The 17,290-nt window shown below is 40.5% G+C and overlaps 1 protein-coding gene across 2 annotated transcripts in view; it reads left to right on the forward strand.

Moving 5' to 3' along the window:
• Nucleotides 1-778: 778 nt before the first annotated feature.
• The window catches only part of LOC111151374 (speckle type BTB/POZ protein), a 65,215-nt gene continuing 48,703 nt past the window's right edge, over nucleotides 779-17,290 (forward strand). The window contains exon 1 of one of the 2 annotated variants that reach the window (XM_022509358.1): nucleotides 779-945. The gene's annotated coding sequence lies outside the window, so the exon portion shown is untranslated. The remainder of the gene's footprint in view (nucleotides 946-17,290) is intronic. The other variant, XM_022509357.1, reaches the window with a different exon arrangement.

Below are 17,290 nucleotides of genomic sequence, written 5' to 3' on the forward strand. Positions count from 1 at the left end.
AAACAAAAAACACCAACCCCCCCCCCCCCTCCCCCCCCCCCCCCCACAGGGGCGCCCCCCCCCCCCCCCCCCCCCCCCCCCCCCCCCGCTCCAAGGGCCAAGATGCTGGAGGCTTTTTTTCTTTTACTCAACCCAGGAGTCACTGATGGCCCTTGGGAGCCGGGATGTGAGGCCAGCTGGGGACCTGGGTGTCCAAGACAACAAGTTGTCACTGAATAAAGTCCCTTTCAGTTAAGCCACCCACATGCCCATCTTCCCCCAAGAGGATGATCCTTGGTTTTGTTTTCAAATGCCAAAATCTAGGTGACTTAAAAGTCTTTAGAATTATCATGAAGTCCAAAAAATAGTTTACTGACACAAAGCTTTCAGAAAAAGTGAGGGAATGCGACTTAAAAGTGTCGGTAATCCATACACTTCTTGCAAATATAAACTGCTATTGTTCAATGCCCTTATTGTTACGCTGCCCACCCTGACTCCCCTAACCCCCCACCCCCACCCTTGGTAGGCCTCTTTTTGGTCCTCGCACCTCCGCATAGCCTGCCGCGCCGGGCGTGCAACCCCCTCCCTGTTCCCGCCTCTTTCTAGTCAAGCCCCTCCTTCCCCTCAAATCCCCCGGCCCAGTGGAGCCGGCGGGACGCACGCGCAGTAAGGGAGGTAGGCAGAGTCTTGAGAAAGAGGGAGGAGGGGCAGGAGAACTCAGGGAGGGGAGAAGAGGAGCGGAGGCCGCGCGGGGTGGGGCCTGGCGGGTACGCGCTCGCTGCGTCTACGTGCTGACGCCATGACGCCCCGGCCGGTGTGTGTGTCGGTGTGTGTGTGTGTGTGAGTGTGCGCGCTCCGAGTGTGTGTGTATTTGTGTATCGGCGGTCCCGCAGGTCCCGGATGTTGCGGACAGTATGAAGCGAGCGCAGGGGGACGGGGACCAGCAGCTGTCGCCGCCGTTCTCAGGTGAGTGGGGGGAGGAGAGTCAAGGGAGAGGGTTGTCCTGTGGGAGTGTGGGGGGGGCGCCTCCCTTAAGAGGTGACTGCCCCCCCACCCCCCCCCCCCCCCCCCCGCCACTCACATACTCTTCTCTGTTCCATATCCCACATCTTGGGTTACGTGGCCTGGGAATGTCAGAGCCTAATCAGCCGTTCCTTCCCCAATCCTAAGCATTCAGGAGACACAAATGCGCCCCCTGCCTTCAGCCCCCCCATCATTTTCCCAGCCCCATCCCCCTTGCCAAATAGTGAGCTGTCGCCTGCGGCGAGATGGGTGACTGCGCATGCGCGAGTGTGAAAGAACTAGGGGTGCTTGTTCGCTGCCCCCGGGGCGCATGCGCATCGCAGTGTTGCAGGGACCTGCGGGATAAAGAGCCCCTTGACCACGCGCCCGCCTTCTTCGCAGACAGTGGGCTGCCAGATAGTGTGCCTGTTGCTCCTATCCTAAAGGGAGCGTTTAAATTATTTGACGGACCTTCTGACAAAGCAGTATTTGCATCTGATGTTGCCCTAGAGACTCCCAGGCTACTAACGCCTTCCAGAGCCAACGTGCCCCACGCTGACCCTTCTTTTGAAACTGTCACTGCAACTTCTAGTTCCAGGATTACTTTTCTTTCCTCCCACAGTCATGGTGTACTTTTTTAATACAAGCATCCCCTAAACTTAGGAGTAGGTGCCCCAACCCATTCAATTATTCTGGCAGGGGATTTTGGTGGCTTTTCTAAGGAGGACTAAGGGTCACAAAAAAGAAAGTAAGGACTATCTTTTAGTAAAATTCTTAACTGTCTTTGTAGAACTAGATATGGTAGAAATAGAGAACACAGTGTAAGGCTTAGAGCAGTAACTGTAAATCAAGACATCAGGGTTCTCTCCTCTCTAGCTCTCCTACTTTGTGTGACCTATTTGCCTCTTGTTTTGTGAAAGATCTTCCTTTTAAAAAACAAACCAAAACTTCTTAGCACTTTCGTTTTAGCTGTACATTATTGATGCTCTGTGAATATCACACGAAAACAAAAGCAATCTGAAACTACTAGTGGGGGATAACTTACCCCGTGGAGTTTTTAACTTTAAGCAGTGGGAGTGATGTTTCTTGCCCATTTGCAAATAATGAAGATCAGTATAAAATAAGGAACTCTAAAGTACAGTATTATTTCAGTGATCCAGGACGTAGGTTTTCAGCTGGCAGATTTTTCATGGTCCTTAATTTGCTGCTATATGGCCACTCTTAGATACTTGGATGCTTCTTCCCTCTGACATCAGAACAGGGTGAGGAGATGATAAATTCTTACAGGCAGAAGGTTTACTGAATAGCAATGAAATGAATAACTGAATTGTTGGGGGCGGGGGCAGCTTTTTGTTTGTTTTTCAGTTATCTTTGACAAACCGGTTTCCTATCTGGATAACTGGGGATGGGTGATATTTTATTTTCTATTTTCTTCCCTTTGTGTTCTTTCTTTGGTATTCTAGCAAGGCTTTTTTGGGTGCCATTCTTTTTTTTTTTTTTTTTAAGATTTTATTTATTTATTTGACAGACAGAGATCACAAGTAGGCAGAGAGGCAGGCAGAGAGAGAGGAGGAAGCAGGCTCCCTGCTGAGCCGAGAGCCCGATGCGGGGCTCAATCCCAGGACACTGAGATCATGACCTGAGCTGAAGGCAGAGGCTTTAACCCACTGAGTCATCCAGGCACCCCTTGGCTGCCATTCTTAACTGTAGGACCTTATGTTTTGGGGCCTTAAAGTATATATATATATATATTTTTTTTCACTTCCCCTTTTAACCCTGGCCTTTGCATGTTTCAGCTGTCTTTTGTGCTGTTTTCTGTTGCCATGGTTACAGTGGGACCCAAGAGATGACACAGAAGCAGCACAGGAATTTGGTGGGGGGGGGGGGCATAGATCATCCCGTTTCCTGGAAAGAGCTGGAGACTTATCTTGTTTTCCTTGTGTGAAGACTGAGGAGTATAAAGTTATTGGGACAGCTCCACACTTAGGGTGGGGATAGTTTGTTGGTGTCTGTTGGCGCTTTGGTGACTTCTGGTAGAGCTCTTCATAGTGGTTAGTGAACTGGAAGATGTTCAGTGTTGCCTGTGTCCAGACTTGCATCAGGTTCTGATAAAAATTTTGAAAGAAATAAGTAGCCACTTCTCAGGAGGTTTCTGTCATGTGTGGTGCTTTGTTTCTAGAAGTGTTTCATTTGGTTGAATTTACTGAAGCCTTATTCAAAAATTGTTATGGTGTGAACGCATGACTGCTTTTAGGATTAGGAGGAGTATCATTAATTTGTATTGGTGCAAAGCCATGTTTAAAAAGACTCTTTAAAATGGGTAACACATGGGGCACATGGGTGGCACAGTTGGTTAAGCTTCCCACTCTAGGTTTTGGCTCAGGTCAGTTGTCTCAGGGTTCTGAGATCTAGTCCCCCGTGGGGCCCCGCACTCAACTCAGAGTCTGCTGAAGACTCTCTCCCTTTCTCTCTCCCCACCTTGCACTCACTGTCTCTCACTCTCTAAAATAAATAAATATTTTAAAAAATAAGATGGGTAACACACACGAAACAAAATTCAAAAGGTACACAGGAAGAGAAAAATCTCCTTCTCTGTCCTCTTTTCGTCCATCTAGTTAAACCCTCCTAAACCCTCCGCAAAGTAAACTGTTGTGACCCTTATATTGTTTACCCTTCCAGAGATAGTCAATGCTTTTATAAGCATATACAACTTTTAAGTTTTTGTTTTTATTTACTGTTTTACACAAATGGTAAGATACTATAGCCATTATTCTGCACTTTGCTCTTGTCACTTAGTAACTCTTGGCCATCATTCCATACAGTTATAGAAAACCTCTTCCTTTTTGAAAGATGACAGATATTGCCTTGTACAGATGTACCATCATTCAGCCAGCTCTTATCATTGGATACTTAGGTTGTTTCCAGCGCTACAACTAATTCCTTGTATGCGCTTTTTAGGTACATGGGTATCTTTTGGGTAAAGTCCTAGCAGAAGTGCGGGATCAGAGGATGTATGCATTTTTAATGTTGTTAGATACTGCTGAATTGCTTGTCATAGAGGTTGTATGCATTTATGTTCCTGCCAGAAGTTGTGTGAGTCTGCCTTTTTCCTCACCAGCACTGTATTATCAAAGTGGTTTTTTTTTCTTTGTACAGTCTTTTATCTAAGATTTTAAGTTCATTATGTAGCTCATTAAGTTTCATTATACCCAAGAGTTGTGGATAAATACTGTCTGTCTGCAGATGGGAGTGGTGGTGGAAGATAGTGTTCACTAAAGAATAATGTCGTGAGAATAAAGTCACAGGTCTGAATAACACAGCAAATCCATGACACTTCTCAGAAGACATAAAGCTTAAAATTTAAGCTTCCTTTAACTCCTAGATGCTATTTTCTCTGCAAAATTCTGTAAGCCCATAAGCGATGTTTTAGGATCTCCTTTTGATAGCTTTGACTCCAAGTTGTTTGTACAAGCAAACTGCCATTCTGTTGAGGAGCTGAAAAAGCTAACCCAGTTAGTTAGAGGTGCTTTACTGAGAGCTTTCCTAAGGTATTGGTACTAGTGCTTTTTAAAAGTCTCCTAAATTGTAGACTGTTTCACTGTGAGTTGTGAGGAAATGGAAAATAACTTAAAAATGCCTGGGCCTGAAGGAGCTCACTGTCTTGTTAGAAAACCAAATCTACTGCATATGTGAAATAGTAAGTGAATACTTAGAATGGGAACGCAATACACTGTGTTTCATGTTGAGAGGACTTTGTAAGAGAGTGATAAGGTTTAGAGGAGAGTTCCTTTCGGAGGCCTTCCTGGAGGAAGTGCATTTTGATCCCTTCCCTACCCCGCCTTTTACAACTGTTTGTGTAAAAAATTTTAAACATACAGAAAAATTCAAAGAATAGAACAGTTATCACCTTTATACCAATTATCCCTTAGATTCCATAGTTTCCCTTTTGCTGTATTTACTTTACATATATATGTGTACTTGTGTTTATATATATAATGTGTAAATTTTTATGTTGTAGACATCGTGACATCTTAATACTTTCATACTTTAAATACTTTAGATGCATCTTTTTAAAGAGATTGTTTTGCTTAATTGTTCTTAGAATACATTGTCTTAGTTAAGGCAATTAACAGTAATTTCCTAAAACTATCTAATATCCAGTTAATGTTCAGATTTTCTCCAGACATGTATCTTTAGTCTTTTTAAATTTAGAGCAGTTTATTTAGAAGCCACAAGAAATTGCCTTTATGAAGAGACCAAGCCAAGTGATACCAAGAGACCAAGTGATATATTCTTACTGAATATATCACTTCTAGAATTTTCTGATTGTTTCTTCACGGTTTCATTTAATTGGTTCCTTTATGCTTGTATTTCCTATAAACTGGCATTTAAGTCTATGGTCTGATTAGATTCAGGTTAAATACTTTTGGTAAGATTTTGGTAAGAATTCTTCATAGGTATTGCTCTGTACCTCCCATTGGGTCACAATAAGAGAAATAATGTCATAATATCCCATTATTAATGATGTTTGTTTGTTTGATCATTTGTTTAAAATACCAAATCTCCAGTGTAGACATTTTTTTCCCTTTGTAGTTAGTAAGTAATCTGTAGAGTGGTGACACTTTGGAACTATGCTATTCCACTTTTTCAGCAGTCTGTCACCTAATGATAGGGATCCTTGTCTGAACCAGTTGTTTCTTTGGTCGTTGCAAAGTGCTAATTTTCCAATTCTGCTGTCCCTTTTACATTGATTAGTCTTTAGTCTTTTGTAAAGATTTCCCTTATCAGTTAGGAATAATTATAATTTCTATCAAAAGTTAGATAAATTCTTAATTTTCCTTTTAACAATTTCCTGAGTAAGTGGATGGTATAATAATCACTTCTAATGGTGGCAAATGAATTGTTTCTTTTTCTCACTTTCTTTGTTTTAGTATCATTGTAGATTCAGGACCTTAATTTATTCTACATGTTACCAACAATTATAGACATTTTTTGAAGCCCAAAATATTTCATATTTGGCATATGCAGAACTTTTTTTTTTTAATATGTGCAGACCTTTTAAGCTTGATGTATGAGTGCTTCTTTGCCCTCTGGTATAAGCAGTTCCTGCCTCACTTTGTGTTTTTCCTGTTCTAGTTGTGGAACCATCTGTGTGTATGTGTGTGTGTGTGTGTGTGTGTGAGAGAGAGAGAGAGAGAGACAGAGAGAGAGAGATACATACACGTCTGTGTGTATACACCCATATGTAGCATTTATATGTATGTCACATCTTCCCTTTTATTATGTTGTTCATCATGGAACTTCTGGAGCCAACATCTAAAAACTGAAGGTGCCTTTATTCTAACACAATGCACCTAGTGTTTGACTCACCTCTGTGCCACTGACATTGTTGGATTCTGGATCTTAGACCTCACAGATTCCTTGTTTTGAATACTCTTTGTGAAAGACAGGTAGTACCTCTGAAGACAGCATTGCTTCCCCCCACCTCCCCAATGTAAGGTTAGCTGTAGAAGAGACTGGGAATTTCTTCTCTCATGAGCAGCCTGGCTTTTTTTCCAAAATGAAAGGTACACAAAATGGAATTTAGAGATGGAAATTGTGTTTATGAGCTTTCTTGGAGACGTAGGGTTTGAGTGTTCTGTAAAAGCATCTTAGTGTGTTCGTGCACAAGTGTGTGTTTCTTTCCTCCCTTTTCCTCGTTTCTACACAGTTCTCCACACAATTAGAGCGTTATGTAAAATTATGCTGTGATAGCATATTTTTTTCATTATCACTAGATTTTCATCGTAAAAAAAAGGAATGAGAAATTGTTCTTAATTAGAGAAATTTTTCAGATAGGCCATGAACTCTGATATCTAGTTATCTTAACTCAGGGTCTGGAATAGTGCTGAATCCTGTGGATTTTTGTCATGTACTGTAGACTCAGGAGAAATGTTGGCACATCTACCGTGTTTTCTTAAAAATCCATCACACTAATGAAGGTTAATACAAACAAAAGGTGCAGTAGAACTGCATTCTAAAGCTAGTTTTAGGGATTGGACTAATTCCTGTCTTAGTAGAAAATGTTTTATTAGACTCTCACTGTGTAGTGGTGTTTTGAGTAATCTTACTGATTTCAAGTTACTTGAGGCCTGATAATAACAGTATTGTAATATGTATCTGAAATTCTGTTTATTTTTATTTTTTTACTATATTGTCATATTTACTTCCAGGCTTGAGGAGGTTATTCTCAACCTGGATTCAGGACAATACTGGCTCCATATTAAATTCTGGTTGTGTATTCAGGGTGGTTTTTGCGTGTTTGTTTGCAGGCCTGGTGAATCACTCTGAAAGGCTATGCTGACACATTTGCCACTAAGATCCAATAGCTTCTTTTGTTTTTGACAAGCTCCCATTATAGGAAAAAAGATTCTGAAGTTTAATCTCTCCGGGAAATGCCTGGGCCTTCATTCTTACAACTGTAGTCACGTTTTAATAGAATTGGCAGGAGTTGCCTAGCTGCTCTGTGTGGCAAAGCTGGTCATGCTGCTTGGGGAGAGCTGGAAGCAGACCTCAGAGTGGGAGTTAAACATTCAGACAGTAACCCTTACTTGACTGTGAAGACCTTTCTTCTTAACTGTTTGTTTCTAAGAAGCTCTTGGCACAAATTTTCCTACTGAGGCACTAACTACATTAGAGAAGGGCTTGCAGTAGTTCTCTGAAAAGCCTCTAATTCTCTTCTCTAGTATATCTGTCTGTCTGTAAGAAAAATGTATGTAATCATTCAGCTCCTTAATTTAAGGTTTACACATTTGTTGGTATGTAGAAACAGGTACTGTTTTCTGTTTTTCTCGTTTTGATTACTTTAGTTACTTAATATGAGTAGAGTCATGTGGTATTTGTCCTTTTGTATCTGGCTTATATCCCGTAGCATCCTGTGTTTGAGGTTCATCTGTGTTCTAGCACGTGTCAGAATTTCCTTCCTTTTTAAGACTGAATAATATTCCGCTGTGCGCATACACCCCATTTTGTTTGTTCATCTGTTCATCGGTGTTCACTTGCGTCGCTTCCACCTTTTGGCCACTGTGAATCCTGCCACTCTGAGTATGGGTTCTCGGCTAGCTTTTTGAGATCCTGCTTTCAGTTCTTCTGGATCTATACCCAGAAGTGGAATTGCTGAATCATATGGTATTTCTATTTTTAATTTTGTTGAGGAACTGCCTTACCGTTGGATGTAATGGCTGCATCATTTTACATTTGTACCAGCAGTGCACGGGGGCTCCAGCTGCTCTACATCCTTACCAACTCTTATTATTTTCTGGAGGTTTTTTGATAGTAGCCAGCCTAAGAGTGTATTTAAAATTTTTTTAAACTCTATCTTTTTTTTTTTTTTTTAAGATTTTATTTATTTGACGGAGAGAAATCACAAGTAGGCAGAGAGGCAGGCAGAGAGAGAGGGAGAAGCAGGCTTCCCGCCGTGCAGGGCTCGATCCCAGGACCCTGAAATCATGACCTGAGCCGAAGACAGAGGCTTAACGCAGTGGGCCACCCAGGCGCCCCTGAATTTATCTTTTATTGACACTAAGTTTTAAACTTTAACAGAGTCAGATTTATTACATTTTTCCATTATCATGTGTGTTTTTGTGTCTTAATGAAGAAATCCTCCCCTATACTGAGGTAACACTTATGTCTTATGTTCCCCAGCATCATGTACCGAACGGTCATGTCTGCCCCTTACGACTTTATAATGCCATTTACATGTTTCTGTGCTTCCTGTTCTGTAATGTTGGTCTGTTTGCCTATCTCCTACTGGTACGACACTGCCTTAATTATCTTAGCTTTGTAATTGTTCATATGTAGTAGGGCAAGTCTCTACTTTGTTCTTTTTCTGTTCATCAGCCTCCGTGAAAAACTGTGTCAGGCTAGTATATTTTAATGAAGCCATTTGCTGTCTAAAGTGTATTGACATGATATATAATGGCCTTCTCCAGAACAAAACGAAACAAAAAACAACAAACCAAGCCTCCTTTAATCTAACAGCTGACCATTAAGCTTGTCTCTTGTTCTGAATAAGGCTCTAATTTCCATTCAGATTTTAGTTTTGTTGGAGTGATTTTCATTTTAAGTGGGGATATGATCTTCAAATGAAGGAGAACTTCTGTTATAATACGGTGTCTCAGATAAGGACATGGAATAAAACACTCATGGTAACAGTATTGAAGTTCTGTGGTGTTAAGGCTTTCTTGATCATAAGGAAAAGAAACCTATTTAAAGTAACATATGAAAGATTTTTCCAAAAGAAATAGTTGTAGTAGAATCCAAGGAGAAGCTGAACAACAAGACCTTAGAAAGGGCTGGAATCAAAACAGTTCCAAGAACGTCAGCAGTAAGACTTCATGGACTCTAGTGTTCTGCCATAAATAGCCCTCAGTATCCATGAGGCTTAATTCAGATTCCCAAATGATATCTGATTTGGCCAGTCTAAGGCATGATTTTCCCTGGACCAGATGTCTGCCCTAGGTTCAACTCTGGTTGAGGATGGGGAAAGGAAGATTTGCTACAAACAGCAATCTTGGCAGTGGCTGGAATCAGAGACAGATTCTCTTAGAGCAGTGGTTCTCAAACTTTCTCGTCTCATGGCTCTATACTTTTAAAAATTATTGAGGACCATAAGAGCTTTTGTTTATGTGGTTTATATATATTGATATTTACCAAACTAGAAATTAAAGTAAAAAACAGTTTAAGGGGTGCCTGGGTGGCTCAGTGGGTTAAAGCCTCTGCCTTTGGCTCAGGTCATGATCCCAGGGTCCTGGGATCGAGCCCTGCATCGGGCTCTCTGCTCAGTGGGGAGCCTGCTTCCCCCTCTCTGCCTGCCTCTCTGCCTACTTGTGATTTCTGTCTGTCAAATAAATAAAAAAATCTTAAAAAAAAAAAAAAAAAACGGTTTCAAAAAGTTAATTACCTAGGGGTGCCTTGGTGGCTAAGTTGGTTAAGCACGCAACTCTTGGTTTCGGCTCAGGTCATGATCTCAGGTCATGGGTTGGAGCTTCCCTTCGAGCTCTGCACTCAATGGGGAGTCTGCTTGAGATTCTCTCCCTCGGCTTCCGCCCACTTGCCAGCATGCGCTCTTTCACTCTCTCGGTCTCTCCAAAATAAATAAATAATTACCTAAAAAACCTTTCACGTGTTAACATAAATATCTTTATGAAAAATAACTTTTCAAAAACTTAGAGGAATATGGCTATTTTTTTTTACACTTTTGCAAATTTCCTAAATATCTGGCTTAAGAGAAGATGGATTTTCAGATCTACTTGTGGATTCAATCTGATGTGATTGATAGTTTTGCTTGAAGTATTTGAAGAAAATATAACCACAAGGTATATGTAGTTGGAAAAGGGAGGAGTATTTTCAGACAGTTGTGCATATTCTCTGATACTACACCAAAACTTGACAAAAGTTAAGTTGCAGTGTGGGAACTGAAATCATTGATGTTACTGTTACATTAAAATCCATTCGTCTGTCGGGGCGCCTGGGTGGCTCAGTGGGTTAAGCCGCTGCCTTCGGCTCGGGTCATGGTCTCAGGGTCCTGGGATCGAGTCCCGCATCGGGCTCTCTGCTCGGCAGAGAGCCTGCTTCTCTCTCTCTCTCTCTCTCTGCCTGCTTCTCTGCCTACTTGTGATCTCTCTGTGTCAGATAAATAAATAAAATCTTTAAAAAAAAAAAAAAAATCCATTCGTCTGTCTTGCACTTTGAATGGGTTTTTTACCCATTCGTGATTTGATAGCATGTATTTGGTGTTTGGGAAATATTGGTTCATTGAGTTAAGCAAATTTTGCAAACGGCACATTTCATAATGCAATATTAAAAAACCACGTTAGGGGCTTCCAGGTGGCTCAGTCAGTTAAGACTGACTCTTGATGTCAGCTCAACTTTTGATCTCGGGGTCATGATTCAAGCCCTGAATTGGACTCCATGCTGGACATGGAGAATGCTTTAAAAACAAAACAAAACAAAACAAAACAAAAAACCGCAAAAAACCACATTAGTTAATATCATCACTCATCTCGTCAGAAAAGTCTGTGAGTATTGGGAATCTGTCAGGCAGCTACAAGATTTTCAGAATTCTAATTTTTGATTAAAAGCTTCAATTTTATCAAGAAAATTTATTGCTTCATCAAAAACATTCTTAAGTGAAACTGACTTAAAAAAAAAAATCACCAGGATATGATAGTGAAGGACACTGGACTCTAGTACAGTTTGATGCCATTACCTTGATTTATGCTAAAGCACCAGTAGTTTTACCCATTGTTGATTTTGTACCACTAGTGCAAATGTCAATGTGAAAAAGGCAGAAGATTTCTTAGTATTATGAAAATAGTTTCAACATTATGGACTCCTTGAGACGGACCTCCAGGGATCTGTGGACTACATTTTGGGAACCACAGCCTTATGAGAGGGTGTGGGTAGGGAAACAAAGGCCTATTACTTGAAATACAAGTGTTTTGTGGTAGGATTTTATAGCATTGCTACTACTCTTCGTCACCATCTTTTAACATGATGTGGAAATGAATGGAATACTTTAAAAGTTTCAGATTTCTTGTTGAACAGAAATGTTTTCCTAGTCATGATCATTTTCAAACAGCAGAGTTTAAGGTATCCAGATTTTTCAGTCAGATACTCTTTCAAGTATGTAATAATCTTAAGATAACCCATTTTAATATATTTTATGGGATTTCTGTCCTAGTAGTAGCATGTGCAGCTTAACATATTTTTTCAAGCAGTTGAATACATTAAAAAATTTGAGATCCAAAAATTTGGGAAGATCTTGTCTCTCCAGAAAAGCCAGAGAAGGGGAGGTTAAGGCTGGGAATCTGCTGTTCCAGCCTTAATATCTTTTGGTTATTAAAGGTCTTGCTAAAGAGAACCGCTATACCCCCACCTCCTATCCCCATTTAAATATGCTTTATGATAGAGATAGGAGTAGTGATATTAACTGACTTCACTTCAAGAAATACCCACTGAGTAACTACAAACGAAAGGTTTTGTGAAAGGTGAGGAAGGGGTATGTGGTGAAATGAGTGGAGAATTAAACCACTATTACATATTTTGGTGTTTATAAGAGGAAGAGGATCATTTAGTTGGGGAAGTTGGGGTGGGAGTCAGGACTGTCTTCGTGAAGGTTACCTTTGAGCTGGGGTTTGAAGGGTAGGTATTTTGAAGTCTGGAATTTTGATTGGCAGAGATGGGAAGGGGATTCAGGCAGAAGGAATGTCATGAGCAAAAATGCGGAGGTGGGGAAATGCGGTGTTTGTTAGTATAGGGTGTGTACTGGAAATAATGAACAGTGCAGTGTAGCTGAAGCAAAAGATGCCTGAGAGAATAGGAGATAAGATAGGAGAGAAATTGGCCCTGATCATGGAAGGTCTTCTATCAACACCAGACTGCTAGGCTTTAACGTGGTAAGTGATGGAGAGACTTTGAAAGATTTTGATTGGAAAAGTAACACGATCAACGTGTGCTTTCAGAAAATGTATTCAACCTCATTCATTAATTCATTTGTTGACTGTTTTTTGAAAATAGTTACTCTGTGCCACTTAAGCACGAAAAAGTGTCTGTAATAGCAAAACAAATAGAAAATCCCTATTTTTATGGAATTTCCAGTCTAGGAAAGGAGCATCAACAAATAGACACAAATGTAATGACAAATTATTAATGAAGGAAAGGAATAAATTCCTATTGGGGAATAATGGGATACTTCAGTTTAGTTGGAGGAATCTGGGAAGGCCTTGCTGGGGAATTTAAATACTGAGCGCCTCCCTTGGGCCAGATGCTGTTTTAGGTACTGGGGATATATAAAGGAACAAAAGAGACAAAAATCCCAGCTCTCATGAAGTGCATATTCAGGCAGTAAATAAGATAAATAAATTATATGATATGTTTGAAGTCGGTATGTCCCAAGGAGGAAAATAAAGCCCAAGAAACAGATAGGGTATGTTGGGGTGGATGTGGATTCCACAGTTTTAAGTGGAATAGCCGTGGAAAGTCTTCCTAAAGCACTATAAAGGTGGTATTTGAGTAAATATCTATAGAACCTAAGGAGTGAACCAGAGCAAAGGCAAATGCCATGAGTGATGTTCAAGGACAAGGAGGGAGGCCAGCATGGCTGGAGTTGAGGGAGCAAGGGGGAAAGTAGCTAAAGTGGGTTCAGAGAAGCTAGTGGTCCAGAACCTGCAGAGTGGTGGTTCTCGCCCAGAGCTGCATGTTTGCATTACCCGAGGAGCTTTTACAAATCCCAGTGCCTGGGTTGCCCCTCATGCCACTGGAATTAAGAATCTTTGCAGGTGGGACTCAGTGGCAGAGGCAATGGAGAAAAGGAGATGGATTTGAGAAGTATGTTAAAGAAAGAATCCATTTAATTATAGATTGCATGTGGGGGTTGAGGAAGAAGAGTGTCAAGACTGACTCCCGGCTTTCTGGCTCAAGCAGTTGGATGTGGAGAGGTGCCGCTTTCGGAGATGGGAGTGGGAGATAAGAATGGGAGGGGGGGGTGTGGGATTTGGAGGGAAGATCAGAAATCAGGAGTTCAATTTTAGACATGTTAAATTTGAGATGCGAACATGGCTAAGTATAAATACGTTAAGTAGGCAGATCTATGAGTGGGGCTTGAAGTGAAGTCAGAACTTGAGGTAATACATTTGTATATCATATGCTTATGATGATCTTCAAAGCATCTAAATGACATCACGTAGGATAGATTTGATGGAAAGAGCTGGAGGTGTGGAAACTGGTTAGCCTGTTCCAGCAAACTGCACAGGGATTGGTGCTAGTGTGAACTGGGATCGTGGCGGTGGGACTAGAGAAGAAAAACGAGAGTAAGTTGGAGACTTGAGGCCCCGGGGAGCCTGTAAGGAGTGGGGGCGGACAGTAGGCCAGGAACGCAAGACAGCTTTGAGATAGCAAGCCCGGGTGAATGATCGGTCTGTTAGCAGATATGAAATAGTCAGGAGGAGCTGCTTTGGAAAAAAAGATAGTGTTTGGCTTTGCATGTATTGACTTTAGGAGAGGCTGCCTGGCAGGCAGGCAGTTGAATCTATTGCACTGGGTTTTTGAAGAGCAGATGAGGTTTGAAAGATAGATCTAGGTCTCATTTATATAAAATTGATTCACCGTGGGAGCAGCAAACTTTATGAAAATAAACATCCAAAGTCTCTATCATAACCTGTTAGGTCCTCTGTGATGTGGTTCCTGCCTGTTTTGTGTACGGTATTTTCCTTTGTTTACCATGATCAAGCTGCCCTGGCTTTCTTTTTATTTTTCCAATATATCCAGCTAAGTCCTCCTTCAGAGCTTTTGCACTTTTTCATCTTGACTCTTCTTTTCCCCTTGGAAGAGGGAATAGGAGTTCAGAGAAACAACTTCAGAAGTTGGTATCTGGGGAGTAAAGAATATTCCACGAGATCCTGGCTTCGGTAGAGAGCATGGATGAGAATCTGAAGTAGAGTGGTGCCGGGAGCCACAGACTGTTGCAGTTCTGTCCACACAAAGACACCGAGCACCATGTTGGTCTTAGTGCTCCCCAGGACTCAAATCTGTCGACCAGAGAGGCTCAGTTAGGGATAGTCCCCCTCCAAGTTGGTGCTCTGATGATGGTGGTAGAAGTGATGGTCGACCTTTGGAATATAACTCAACTTGGTGATAACCTGACTCATAGCCCTCCTGTCACCACTTAGGGAAATGTCCTCTGCGTAGGTGAGAAGCTTCCTTTTTGAAAGCTGCTGGTAAATTATTTCAGAAACTTTTGGCTTGAAGAAACAACATGGAAACAGCAGGGAAATGAACTGCATGTTGACCCTGGTGGCTTGTTAGGGACTACTTCTCTTCACAAGCTGGTGCATCACTCCTTAAGTGGTGGTGACAGCAGTAAATGTGAGTAACGCACTATGTAGTCCTTAAAACGAGAGGTGTGTGATTGCAAAATCTATGCTGTATTTTTATTCAGAATGAAAAGATTTCCTTTTTCTGATTTTAAAAATAATAGAAAAACAAAAAAAAGAAAAACTTAAAACATCACATGCCACTAAAAATAATCTTTTAAAATAACTACATAGAATTCCTCTACAGAGTTTTGTTATACGAATGCATCATTATTGGTCAATTCCCTACAAATGAACTTCCTTTTTCTCCAGTTTTTGCTTGTAAATTATGCTCTGATGAGCATCCTAATACATAAATATTTATACACTGATCAGATTGATTCGTTAGGGTGGATTCTCGAAATGGAAATGGGATTTCTGTGTTAAAGGGTCTGCAGTGTTCCATTTTTTCCTAATTATTCTTCAGATATTTTTATAGTTGCAAAGATATTTAAGCAGCATTAAAGAACATTTTAATGAAGGAAAGAATCTATTATTCTGTCAGCCATTTCCCCCTTTCCATCTGATATGTTGTTTTGTTTCTTAAGTACCTATCCTTAGGTCTCACTAGACCTACCTAAGGAGAATTTGGGGGTAGGGAGAGACATACACAGAATTACAGTGCTGGGCATCCTACATTAATTATCAGGTAAGGGATTCTAAGTAACCTTTGTTAACTGCCAAGAAAGTAACAATGAGTATGATAGGAATTCAGAGGGAGCTGGGGTGATCAGGAAAGTGTTCAAGGCAAGGTAGAACTTTGACCTGGATCCAGAAGGGTAATATTCACATAAGAGGTAGGAGAATATTCCTGGCTTTCAGAATCGTATGACCAGATTTGAGGAAGGCACATGACTGTGTGTATGAGCTGACACGCAGGTTTACAGTCTAACCGACAGACTAATTGGCGAGAAGGCTTCGTGTGGTGGTATAGTGGAGAGGCTTGTATGGGAATTCAGTTATATTCCAGAGGACTGATTTTATTCTTAGCACATCTGAAGTTGTTCAGTATAGAACTGGAAGATAGAGCAGATACATAGATGTGGCCCAATTTAAACTGAATGCATTAAAGTCTTTTTTACAAGAAGTGTAGGAGAATGTTATTTATTTATGTAAGTGTATTATTTAAATAATGAACTTTCTATAGATCTTTAAAGTTCTCATCCCAAGGAAAAAAATCTTTGTAACATGTGTCATCATTCACATTAACTAACATTGTGGTGATCATTTTGTTGTATTACACATATATTAAATCATTATGCACCTAAAGCTAATACAATGTTATATGTCAATTATAGCATAAATAAATAAAGAGGTGAACTTCCTAGTACTTAAATATTTATTATGTGGTTTCACAGATGTGTTGTAACTTCTGTGGATCTCGGTTTCTTCTATAAACTCAAAGAGTTTAGATAGGGTGGTCGTTGAAATACTTTCTGGTGCTGAGGTTGATATGGAACCTTTCAAGAAAACCTGGGTTTTACAACAGATTGGCCTGCAGTTAGGCTCATACCTGCTTTTAGTTCCTCAGGCACAGTAATTCACCCCCACATCTGTGAGAGCAAAAATCTTCAGTTGGATGATTGTCTCCTGGCTCCCCAGTTCTAGAATGGTTCACCTGTGGGAACTCAGTTGTTCTCACCTTTTATTTCTAAATGACATTTAGAGATTTTCATTTGGAAGAATTTTATGGCTAAGATTGAGCCTTAAGAGGATGCTGTGAGGTTGAGAGGAATTATTATATAATAATAGTCAGTTTTAAATGATCTTCCTGTTTTTATCCATAGGAATTTATTTCATGCTGGCCTCCTCCTTTTATTTTGAATTCATTCCCATGATGACTTTAATGTATGGCCATGCTGTGTAAATATATTTTATTATTAGGTTAGCCCAGATACAATTTTAGATATCAATCTATAGGAAAATTACATAATACATTCCAAAGTAAAATATTAAAGATTTGTTTTTTACTCTCTGTTTTGAATTACTTGTGCCACTTTTTACCCCCTTTTGTATGGATAATTGAGAACTGACTAGTACTTTTTGTAACTCAGACTCTATTTAAAGTGCACAATTATCACAGGGTGTTGTGTGGAAGTGTTGAATCACTATGTTGTACACTTGAAACTAATATAACAGTGTGGGCTAAATTCAGTGGGATTAAAATAAAAACTTCATAAGGTGCACAGTCAGGTTCACAGCTAATCAGTGGCATACTTTAAAGTGTCTCTCACCTAGCATCATATTCTTTTCACTGAACTGTACTGCCTTTGACCAAAATGTTGTGTTTCAGAGAGAACCAAGGTAAGATGTCATAAGGTGACCAACTAGCTCTTCTGACAAGCCCTCTCAGGATGCTTTGGTTGGGGTGGGGCCTTCAGGATTCAGGGTACATTCTAAAGTTTTTTTTTTTTTTT

The sequence above is a fragment of the Enhydra lutris genome, unplaced genomic scaffold (genome assembly GCF_002288905.1).
Source record: "Enhydra lutris kenyoni isolate GAN:26980312 unplaced genomic scaffold, ASM228890v2 scaffoldscaffold26, whole genome shotgun sequence".
Classification (NCBI taxonomy): domain Eukaryota; kingdom Metazoa; phylum Chordata; class Mammalia; order Carnivora; family Mustelidae; genus Enhydra; species Enhydra lutris.